Below are 11,546 nucleotides of genomic sequence, written 5' to 3'. Positions count from 1 at the left end.
AAAACAAAATCTTCACTGACCATGATGATGCAGACCTGTGCTTCTCATGGGCCAAATGTTGGCTGAATGGAAGTTTCTTTATCCTTCATAACGGAGAGCAATCACTGCCAACCTTACTGATGAAATTTACCAGACTCTGTAATGCTTCAAACTTCATCAGAAATATGAGTACAGCAAAGTCTTTTCTGAATTGTCTTTTCCTTATGCAAGGATCTCCCTACAGGCTTTAGAAATTAAGCTCCTTTTGTTACTTCTTCAAACACAGTCTTTTTTTTTTTTCTTAACCAACTGAAAAAAATAAAATGATTGCTAATGCCTAAAGTTAATGAAGATGAAAGCAATTTATAAAGTTGATATCTAAATAAATGTGATTAGCATTTTTCCCTCTAATAGAAAATTGTCCTGATGAGTTTTCATTTTGTTTCTAGAGCATGACGGTTACAGTGACTAACAACAGAAAGTAAAAATGTCATTTTCTTCCTTGTGGAGAAAGCATAACATGTTTTCTTAATTCTTAAAAAAAACTATTTGTTTGTAATTTGATGATTCAATTTACAGCTACCAAATGTCAAGTATCTATAACCATCAACTCTGCATTGTCTTTCATAATGTTTAATATTTAAAGAATGCATTGTTTTTCATAATTGAAGGGTTAAATGGTATAAATGAAAGTCCTGAAGCCTCTAGAATGGAATTTCCATGTTGCACCAGAGATAATCACATCCCTCTGTCTCCCCGTGTGAGCAGGTAAATGTGTGCTTGTAGGTTCTACTCAGAGTAGAGATACTTTCTATTCCTTCCACAGTTTCCATATGATCTGTTCCACAGCTCTGTGACTGTGTGCTTGGGTTTCCTGGCTGCAAAACAGGAATTCTAAGAGACTTTCTAGAAAGCAACAATGTGGCATGTCCATAGCCCTGCATATTTGGGAAACTTGCTACACTGAGGAGTAGCACAATATGGAGGTGTCATAATGAAGTAGAGCGAAAGAGACATGTTCTGGAGAGCAAAGCATCTGTGTGAAAGAAAGACGGAAGCAAGAGTACATATTTCCAGAGCTGCTCCAAATGTCTGAAGACTAAGCCTGTCTTAAATTCTCATAGAAAGCTTATTTTTACTTTTGGATTTTGGACACAGTCTCAGGAAGGGCAAACTGACCTGATACTTGCTGTGTAACTGACTAAAGTGGGAGTAAGAACAATTTCAATAAGTCATATATATTTGAATGCACATATATTTGAACGCTTAATTATCAGGGAGTAGCACTATTTAGAAAAATTAGGATATGTGGCCTTAAAGGGAAGGCATGACCTTGTTGGAAGAAGTGTGTCACGGGGTGGGCTTTGAGGTTTTAGAAGCTAAAGCCAGGCCCACTGGTATTCTCTCTCTCTCTCTCTCTCTCTCTCTCTCTCTCTCTCTCTCTCTCTCTCTCTCTCTCCATCCCTCCTTCCTTCTCTCTCTCCCTCTCCCTTCCTGCTGCAGCTGTTGTGTGTGGATCTAGATGTAGAATTCTCAGGTACCTTTCCAGCACCATGTCTCTAACCTGACCTACATTCATGTTACCTGCCAAATTGATGGACTAAATCTCTGAAACTGTGAGCAACCCCTCATTTAAATACTTTCCTTCATAAGAGCTGCTGTGGACATGGTGTCCCTTCACAGCAATAACATTAACTAAGCTACTACTTTTTGCTTTCTATTGTTTAATGAAAATCAACACCAAAAGCAATTTGGGGGAAGAAAAGGTTTATTTGTCTTACAGACCACATTCCATCTGTAAGGGAAGCAAGGCAAGAATTCAAGCCCAACAGGATCCTGGAGGCAGAAACTGAGGCAAATGCCACAGAGGAACATTTTACTGGCTTGTTCCCCAATGGCTTACTCAGCTAATTTTATTTATACAACCCAGGACCACCTGCCCAGAAAATGCACTGACAATAATGGCTGGAACCTCTCACACTAGTCATTAATCAAGAAAGTGCCCCACGGACTTGCTTATAACATAATTTGATGGAGCTATTTTCTCAGTTGACATTCTCTCTTCCTCCATGACTCTAGTTTGGTTGCCAGTTGAGAAAAGCCAACAAGCACAGTAATGAATGACCTCCTTAAATTTCTTTCTTTCTATTTTTTCTTTTTTTAAAATCATTTTTGTTGGATAGTCTCTGTATTTACATTTCAAATGTTATTCCCTTTCCTCCAACTCCCATTTCCCCCTCTCCCTTCCCTTGCTTCCATGAAGATGCTCCTACTCAAAATCACCCAATCCCACCTCAGTGCCTTGGCATTCCTCTACACCGGGAAAACAGGCCTTCACTGGACCAAACACCTCTCCTCCCGTTGATGTTAGACAATGCTATCCTCTGCTGCATATATAACTGGAGCCATGGATCTCTCCAAAAGTACTCATTGGTTGGTGATTTAGTCCCTGGGAGCACTTGCAGGTTTGATTGGTTGATAATGTTATTCTTCCCACAGAGTTTCAAACCCTTTCAGATACTTCAGTTCTTTCTCTAGCTCCTTCACTGGGATCCTTGTGTTCAGTCTGATGGTTAGCTGCAAGCATCCTCAACTGTATCAGTATGACTCTGGCAAGAGCCTCTGAGGAGGCATCCATATTTGGCTCCTACCAGTAAGCACTTCTTGGCATCAATAGTTCCTGGGTTTGGTGGCTGCATATGGGATGGATCTTCAGGGGAGAGAGTCTCTGGATGATATTTTCTTAAATTCTTGCTCCCCTATTTGTCCCTGTATTTTCTCCCATGAGTATTTTGTTCTCTCTTCTCAGAAGGACTGAATCATCCACATTTTGGTCTTCCTTCCTTTTGAGCTTCATAAGGTCTTGAATTGTTTCTTGGGTATACCAATCTTTTGGGCTAGTATTCACTTATCAGTGAGAGCACACCATGAGTGTTCTTTTGTGATTGGGTTACCTCACTATGGATATTTCTTGATCCATCCATTTGCCTAAAAACTTTATGAAGTCATTGTTTTTAGTAGCTGTGTAGTACTCCATTGGACACAATGAGAAGATCAAACCTAAGGATAATAGGTTTAGAAGAGAGCAAAGATTCCTAACTAAAAGGCCCAGTAAATATCTTCAACAAAATTATAGAAGAAAACTTCAGTAACCTAAAGAAAGTGATGTCCATGAACATACAAGAAGCCTACAAAACTCCAAACAGATTGGACCAGAAGAGAAATTCCTCCCCCCACATAATAGTCAAATCAACAAATGTTCAAAACAAAGAAAGTACACTAAAAGCAGTAAAGGTAAAAGGACAAGTAACATATAAAGTCAGACATATCAGAATTACACCAGACTTCTCAACAGAGACTACAAGAGCTAGAAGATCATGGACAGATGTCATACAGACCATAAGAGAACACAAATTCCAGCCCAGATTAATATATCCAGCAAAACTCTCAATTACCATAGATGTAGAAACCAGGATATTCAAGGACAAAACCAAATTTACACAATCTGTCCACAAATCCAGCCCTATAAAAGATAATAGAGGGAAAACTCCAACACAAGGAGGGAGAATACACCTTAGGAAAAGCAACCAAACAAACCAAAACTGGAGAGAACACACACTAACAGCTTAACAGCACTCCTGAAAACTCTAGAACAAAAAGAAGCAAATACACCCAAGAGGAATATATGACAGAAAATAATCAAAGTGAAAGCTGAAATAAACCAAGTATAAACAAAAAGAAATATACAAAGAATCAGCAAAACCAGGAGCTGGTTCTTTGAGAAAATCAACAAGATAGATAAACCCTTAGCCAGATTAACTAGAGGGTGCAGAGATGTATTCAAATTTTAAAAATCAGAAATAAAAAAGGAGACATAACAACAGACACTGAGGAAATTCAAAGATTTTCTTATTCTACTATAAAAGCCTATATTCAATATAACTGAAAACTCTGGATGAAATGGACAATTTTCTAGACAGATGCCAGGTACTAAAGTTAAATCAGGATCAGATAAACCATCTATACAGTCCCATAACCTATAAAGGAATAGATGCAACCATCAAAAGTCTCCCAACCCAAAAATTCCAGATGGGTTTAGTGCAGAATTCTATCAGACCTTCATAGAAGACCTCCAAACTATGCCACAAAAGAGAAACAGAAGGAAAACTACCCAATTCCTTCTATGAAGCCACAAGTACACTCATACCTAAATTACACAAAGACCCTACAAAGAAAGAGAACTGCAGACCATTTCCCTCATGAACATCGTTGCAAAAATAATCAATAAAATTCTTGCAAACCAAATCCAAGAACACATCAAAACAATCACTTATCATGATCAAGTAGGCTTCATCTCAGGGATGCATGGATAGTTCAATATATGGAAATCCATCATCTTAATCCCCTAAATAAACAAAATCAAATAAAAAACACATAATCATCTCATTGGATTCTGAGAAAGCATTTGACAAAATTCAATACCCCTTCATGGTCAAAGTCTTGGAAAGATCAGGAATTCAAGGTCCATACCTAAACATAGTAAAAGCGATGTATAGCAAACAGGTAGTCAATATCAAAATAAATGGTAAGAAACTTGAAGTGATCCCACTAAAATCAGGGACTCAGCAAGGCTGCTCACTCTCCCCCTACCTATTCAATATAGTACTTGAAGTTCTAGCCAGAGCAATTATAAAGCAAAAGGAGGTCAAAAGGATACAAACTGAAAAGCAAGAAGTAAAATTATCACTATTTGCAGATAATATAGTATACCTAAGTGATACCAAAAATTCCACCAGAAAACTTCTACAGCTGATAAAAAGAAAAGCTTCAGCAAAGTGGCTGGATATTTAAGTCAAACAGAACAATAGCCTTCCTCTATTCAAAGGATAAACAGGCTGAAAAGGAAATTAGAGAATCAACAACCTTCACAATAGTCACAAACAATATAAAATACTTTGGTGTGACTCCAAGCAAGTGAAAGATCTGTATAACGAGAACTTCAAGTCTCTGAAGAAGGAAATTGAAGAAGATCTCAAAAGATGGAAAGATCTCCTATGTTCATGGATAGGCAGGATTAATATAGTAAAAATGACCTTCTTGCCAAAAGTAGTCTACAAATTCAATGCAATCCCTATCTAAATTTCAACAATTCTTACTAGAGTTAGAAAGAGCAATTTGCAAATTCATTTAGAATAACAAAAAAAAACCCCAGGATATAGACCTTGAATTTCTAATTCTCCTGCCTTTACATTTTATTTTATGCCCCATCCCACGTACACGTACACACACTGCACTCCAAGTTGGAATTAGAACTCTTTGTGAACACACTTAATTTTGTGATGTGCTGGATGCTGAGTGTTTGTGCATGCTAGTAAGTACTATACCAACTGCTCCATCCTGAAAATCCCCAACATTTTGCTTATATTTGTAATAATATTCTTCTTGTTTCATTTTCTGAAAATCTTGAAGTTGGAATGTCCATTTAAATAAAAGAAACATTACTAAGAGATGAATATTAAGGTACCTGAATACTTAAAGCTGCAACCTTTTAGAAAAAGAAAAAAAAAAGGAAAAAAAAAAGGCCACTGAGACCCTATCTAGGCAGTGCATGATTAGTATGGTCTTAAGCCATTTAATCCCTGTCAGCCTCTTCAGTTTGCTTATGAGTAAAATACGGGAAACAATTTGCCATTTGAGGCATTTGAACCTTGAATATAAATTCATCATTTTTCAAACATAGCATGAAGCTACAATAAACAACAGCCCCAACAGACACCTACCCTACTGGTAGACTGACTGGGTTGTATAGACTTCCTGTACTGGCTGGTTTTGTGTCAGCTTGACACAAGCTGGAGTTATCACAGAAAAAGGAGCCTCAGTTGAGAAAATGCCTCCATGAGATCCAGCTGTAAGGCATTTTCTCAACTAGTGATCAAAAATGGAGGGCCCAGCCCATTGTGGGTGGTGCCATCCCTGGGCTGGTAGACCTGGGTTCTATAAGAAAGCAGGCTGAGCAAGCCAGGGGAAGCAAGCCAGTAAGTGACATCCCTCCATGGCCTCTGCATCAGCTCCTGCTTCCCAAACTGCCTGGGTTCCAGTCCTGACTTCCTTTGGTGATGAACAGTGATGTGGAAGTGTAAACTGAATAAGTCCTTTCCTCCCCAACTTGCTTCTTAGTCATGATGTTTAGTGCAGGAACAGAACCCCTGACTAAAACACTTCCTTTAATCTGTATAGCCATTTTTATATTTTTGTTTAATCAATTGTTGTAAATATACTTATGATTTGTTTGTCATTTCTTTCCTTTTGTTTTTGTCTAGTTGGTTTTGTTTTGTTTTAAGACAGGGCATCCCTGTATAGTCCTGGCTGTCCAGATTTTACTAAGAAATGAATAACAACTCATACCACCCCACATATGTGAGCTCTAAGCACTAAAGCCATGTTCTTACCTGTCAATTCTATAAACACTTAATGGAGTCCAACCTGCACAAACAGAAGCTACAGAACCAAGTCTAGGCATTGGATATTCAAAAATTTCAATCTATGAAACTGAGAAGCTCAGAGTTACATGTACTCCACTGTGAGCAAACAGACAGACTGACAGCCCTGGCTAGGCAGTAAAGGTAGCAAATTTTCAAAATGGCTGGCTTCTTCAGCCTCTTAATTTGGGACAAAATGTCTGGCAGCTGCTTTGCAGGCTTTTGTGTCCAGCCTCTTTTCTGCCTTTTAATTCTTTAACTGGCAGAGAAAAACAAACCAGAACAAGGCCCCAAGATGGTATTAAAACTATTTCATTAATTTGATAAATTATAGGAGAACGGTGTTGTGTTTATTATTTTAAACAGTTTACACACATTTTTTTTTGCTTCCTTTAGAGCATCAAACATCACTTTTGCATTGCTGAGAAGAAACGCTCATATATAGGAAGAATTATCTCAGTATCATGTATAGTTTTCAAATGCATTCACTAACGTCTGCTGACCCTTCCTAGGAGAACACACTGCTGAGATCTGCATTTGGACCAAGGGCAGGGGAGCAATTTAGTTAACTAGATAAGCAAAAATCCAAAGCAAGCAACTTAAAGATATTCTCCCAAAAGTGACTAGTGTAGTGATGAAAGTACCTACTGGGGACAGAGAAAGTAAGAATATAAGGCAGGTGGCAACTCCCAAATGCTTTCCACTTTTAGATTTACTCCTCACATTTCTTACAAAGTTGCTATTGAGAAAATTCTGGCCTTGAGGCTTGTTCACATGTGGACTCAACACCCAGCCTCTAAGTAACAAAGTTAAACGAGGCCTGTGATTTGCTTAAGGATAATGGATAGCCTTATTAGGGTTTTAAATTTTGTTTGGATGAAAGTAGGGCATGCTAGGCTTGGGGAATCTTATCTTTATTTTTCAAATCCCCCTTCCTCCAAAACCGGTATAAAAACAGTTCTGTAAAAGGGCCGTCAGTGTGGCTGTTTGTAGACGATGGCCGGAAAGGGGCTTTAATCACCCGGCAGTCTACAGAAACAAAAAAGGCAAAAGGAAACCTGTAATATGTTATTTTATTTTAAATAAACATACAGGGATCAAAACCAGTGATAACCACAAACACTGAGCCAGCACCAGGCTCAGGGTTGAGGTGACACAGGCAGGTTCTAAGGAAGTCGTCTTGATCTGCAGCAGTAAAAAAAAAAAAAAAAAAAAAAAAAAAAAAAAAAAAAATCACTGGGTGTGTGAAACTCTTGCCTCTGCTGAAGATTGAGTTCCTCTGTCCTGGCTTGAGTAAACAAAGCCCTACTGCTTACACCTATTCTGCTCTGAAGCAGAAAGAAATAACTCCCATGTTTGCTTCACCTTGCACAGGAACAAATTAAATTCAACACCATAAAGTCTCCTATATCTAAGAGGAAAACAAGGTGTTCTTCATTTTCCCAAATAGCTGTAATTTTAAGTGACTTGGAGAAGAGTCTACTGAAAATCTTGGTCCATCTATCTTAAATCTAGCCAAATGTTTTCCTGTGCATCTTAGTAAAAACAAGATCAAAATTTCATAGTTACGGAAACTGTGCGTGCTTTAATGGTGTGACCACACCCTAAACCTGGACTTCATGGGCATTCTGTTCACTCTGCTACCTCTAGTTAATTAGGAACAGAAACAGTTAATCAGATTATTTACAAACACAGGAAGTAGGTCAGGAGAGCCAACTCCAGTAAGGGATCAAAGAGATCCATAGATAAACCCAGAACTGAGGGACCAAAGGTGGTTTTCCCCAAGCAACCTGAGCCTTTCAACACTAAAGGGTGAACTTACCAGCTCAAGCTCCCAGCAGCTTTGCCCCTGACAACTCTAATGAGCTATTACACAGGCCAGAGGCACACAGGCACTTAGCACTTTCCTCTGGCCTCTCTGTGACCTTCTGTCTTTCTGGCAGTGAACACTCCAAACTCTGACCCACCATGTTGGCAAACACTGTAAAGTCACCCACAGTCATCCTCCTGGATGGCAGAGAGAGATTTAGAAATCACAGTTAAGTTTGCCAAAATCAGAAGGGCATGCTAGATTCTGTGAAATAGCTATATGGGATAAGCTAATTATGCATTAGTATGCTCCGTGTTAAAAATTCCACCTCCTGCCAACATGGTACATTAGCATATTTCTAACAGGATGTCAGCCATCCACAAGGAGTCCACTTCCCATTGTATCATGACTCCAAATGGCTCTTCCAAACCCTTTCACTGGTTAACAGCAGAATTAAGAGAAGTTTGGAGGGGAAAAAATCAAAAGCTATTTATATTTTTATTGGGTTGAGTATGGAGAATAGTCCTAGATCAATTACAGTGTTATAACAATGCCATAATTTAAGCACTGCTTTCTGTATTCAATGAGATAAAGAACTTAATTTACAAGGCTTCTTCATGAGTTTCTGATCTGACATAATGAAAATGTCCAAATTTTATTTTAAAAGCTTGAATAATTTCACACTTTCCTAAATAAACAGAAGTAAATTTAAAATTTACTCTGCCAGCACTCTCCTCAACCCACCCCACCCCACCCCAGGAAAATTTTTCTGAAGGGCTTCTTGGTGGATGCTGTTTGTGGACAATGACATAATGGAGCATCCCATGGCATAATGGAAAGTAACTTTCCAGGCAAGCAAGCTCAGGCTGCAGCCCCTCCTCTCGTTTAACATGGGGGCCAGAATGCTTGTGGTTGACTTTATCTCTGTTAATATTCCTTGATCATCCCTAAACCCAAACAATGCACCTACCTTACAATTCCATTTACTAGACAAAGTTAAAATAAGGAAATTTAGTAAACTCACTCATTTTTACTTAATTGTTTATCTTTCTTTTTCAACCTTTGCTTCGTCTTTAAATCTCGTATGGCCTGCTTTAATTGCCTGTATGTTATAAATTGGAAGCCACTGAAGTACATGTACAAAGCCAGTTGTAAAGACACCTGAGGGACACACTGTCTTGAGAAAGCCACCTTACACTTAGGTATGTGCTGTCTAAATGCTATACCTCTGAAACAAAATGTGCATTGCCCCTTTATCTTTCTCTGTAGTGAAGTTGCTAGCTTTGCTCCTCTCTCTGTCTCTCTGTGTCTGTCTGTCTCTCTCTGTCTCTCTCTCTCTCTCTCTCTTTCTCTAGAACAGAGCAGGATCCAGCTTCCCCTAAAAAAATGACCCTGAGAGGGGAAAGAATTGTCCCCTGCTAGGAGCACTTGGCCTTCTCTTTCCCTACCACTGGCAGATTCATTGGAGATAAAACTGCAGAAGCATTTCCTAACTGGACTACCTTCTCCACTGGAAAGCCCACACACAGTGTCTCCTCTATCAGCCCATCACATAGCCCTTTAGAACAGCAGAGCCAAGGAAAAGACTGTGTTCTTGAAAGCGCCTGGGAAGTACTGTTCCTTATAACACACTCACAACAGGAATAAAACAAGCCATCCACGACTTGTCATACTTCATGTTTGATGAAGAAACTTGAAAGTTTATTCCAGATATGTGTTTTCACCATTTCTTTCTTATCAGTGAAAAAATTGAAGGTCTTAGACCAAGGTTTAGACAACACAGCACAGGATATGAATATCTGGACTGGTTTTGTTACCATGCATGACCTCCATTGGATAGCCTAGGAATCATAAATAAGCAATCAATGTGACTGTTACATATCTCACTAAGGAACTAAGAATATGAAGATATTTAATGTATTAGCCCTCATTTTTTACTATAATGTATAAATTTCTGAATAAAAATTTCATTAGGAAATGAAGAATTTAATGAATTAAGTTAAGAAACAAAATGAAAAACATAGTTAAGTAATCACACAAAAGAATTAAGGGAAGCCTCAAAGACATACACCATTCATCACACATACAACTATGATCACAGAAAATAATACAAATATTATCCAAGAACTCTGGGATAAAATCAAGAGGCCAAAGATGGGACTAGGGCCATAGCTCCATGGGCAAAGCACTTGCCATACAAGACTAGAGTTCAGGTCCCCAGCACCTCTGTAAATGCCAAGTCCAACCATGTATGGAAACCTCTTTTCTAATACAAACACATGGAAGGTAGAAACAGGGAATTATTGGAGTTTGCTGGCTACCAAGACTATCTGAATTGGTGAACCTTAGATTCAGCTGAAAGACCCTGCCTCAATATATAAAGCAGAAAGCAAGCAAGAAAAAGATATGGTGACCTCAGGCCAACACAAACAATAGCACACATATTTGCTCGTAAACATCTGAACATGTATACTCACATAATATGGAATACACATAGACATGCCACAAGAAAAGAGAGCCCAAACATAAGAATCCCCAGAACAGAAGGACAACAATAAACATCTTAGACAAATAGGACCCATCCAATAGAAATACAGTAGAAAACTTCTCAGATCTTGACCAAAAAGTGCAAAATCTAAACACTAGAGGCATTTAGAATGCAAATAGACATGATCAAAGAAAAATCACTTCATAATACAGATCTCAAAATACAAAGCAAATAATATTAAAAGCTGTAACAGGAAAATGCCAGGTTACCTATAAAGGCAAATACACAAATAATATAAGATTTCTCATCAGTAATTCTAAGAGCACAAAATTACATAGCCAAGAACTTGTTTAGGGAGTTCCTAGCCACCAAGGTAGCAATGCAGAAGATTCTCTTTAAAATGCCCTGTATGGAGTAGGAGGGAGAATTATACTCCCAAAAAGGATACCATGGGGGAAAAAACATAAATTTTGTGAAAGGAGAAGATGAACAGCTGTCCCACATAGTGAGCCAGCCCCTCCTTACCCTGACAAAACAGAAAGAAGAAACAAGTTATATTGCAAATAGCTGAAAGAAAACAACCAATAAAAAATGAGAATTAATAAATGCTACTTAATCTTAAATGAAAATAGCTTCATTAATGGCCTGAACAATGTATCTCCAAGTAAAACAATTGACTGATGGAGACACTTACAGGCTAAGAATCAAAGGACAGAAGGAAAAATGTCCAGTGAATGGAAAGTAATCAAGGCTGGAAAACTTATTCTTGTATTTGGTAATGATATGTGAG

The sequence above is a fragment of the Micromys minutus genome (genome assembly GCF_963924665.1).
Source record: "Micromys minutus genome assembly, chromosome: 18".
Classification (NCBI taxonomy): Eukaryota; Metazoa; Chordata; class Mammalia; order Rodentia; family Muridae; genus Micromys; species Micromys minutus.
Note: the sequence above shows the minus strand (reverse complement) of the source record.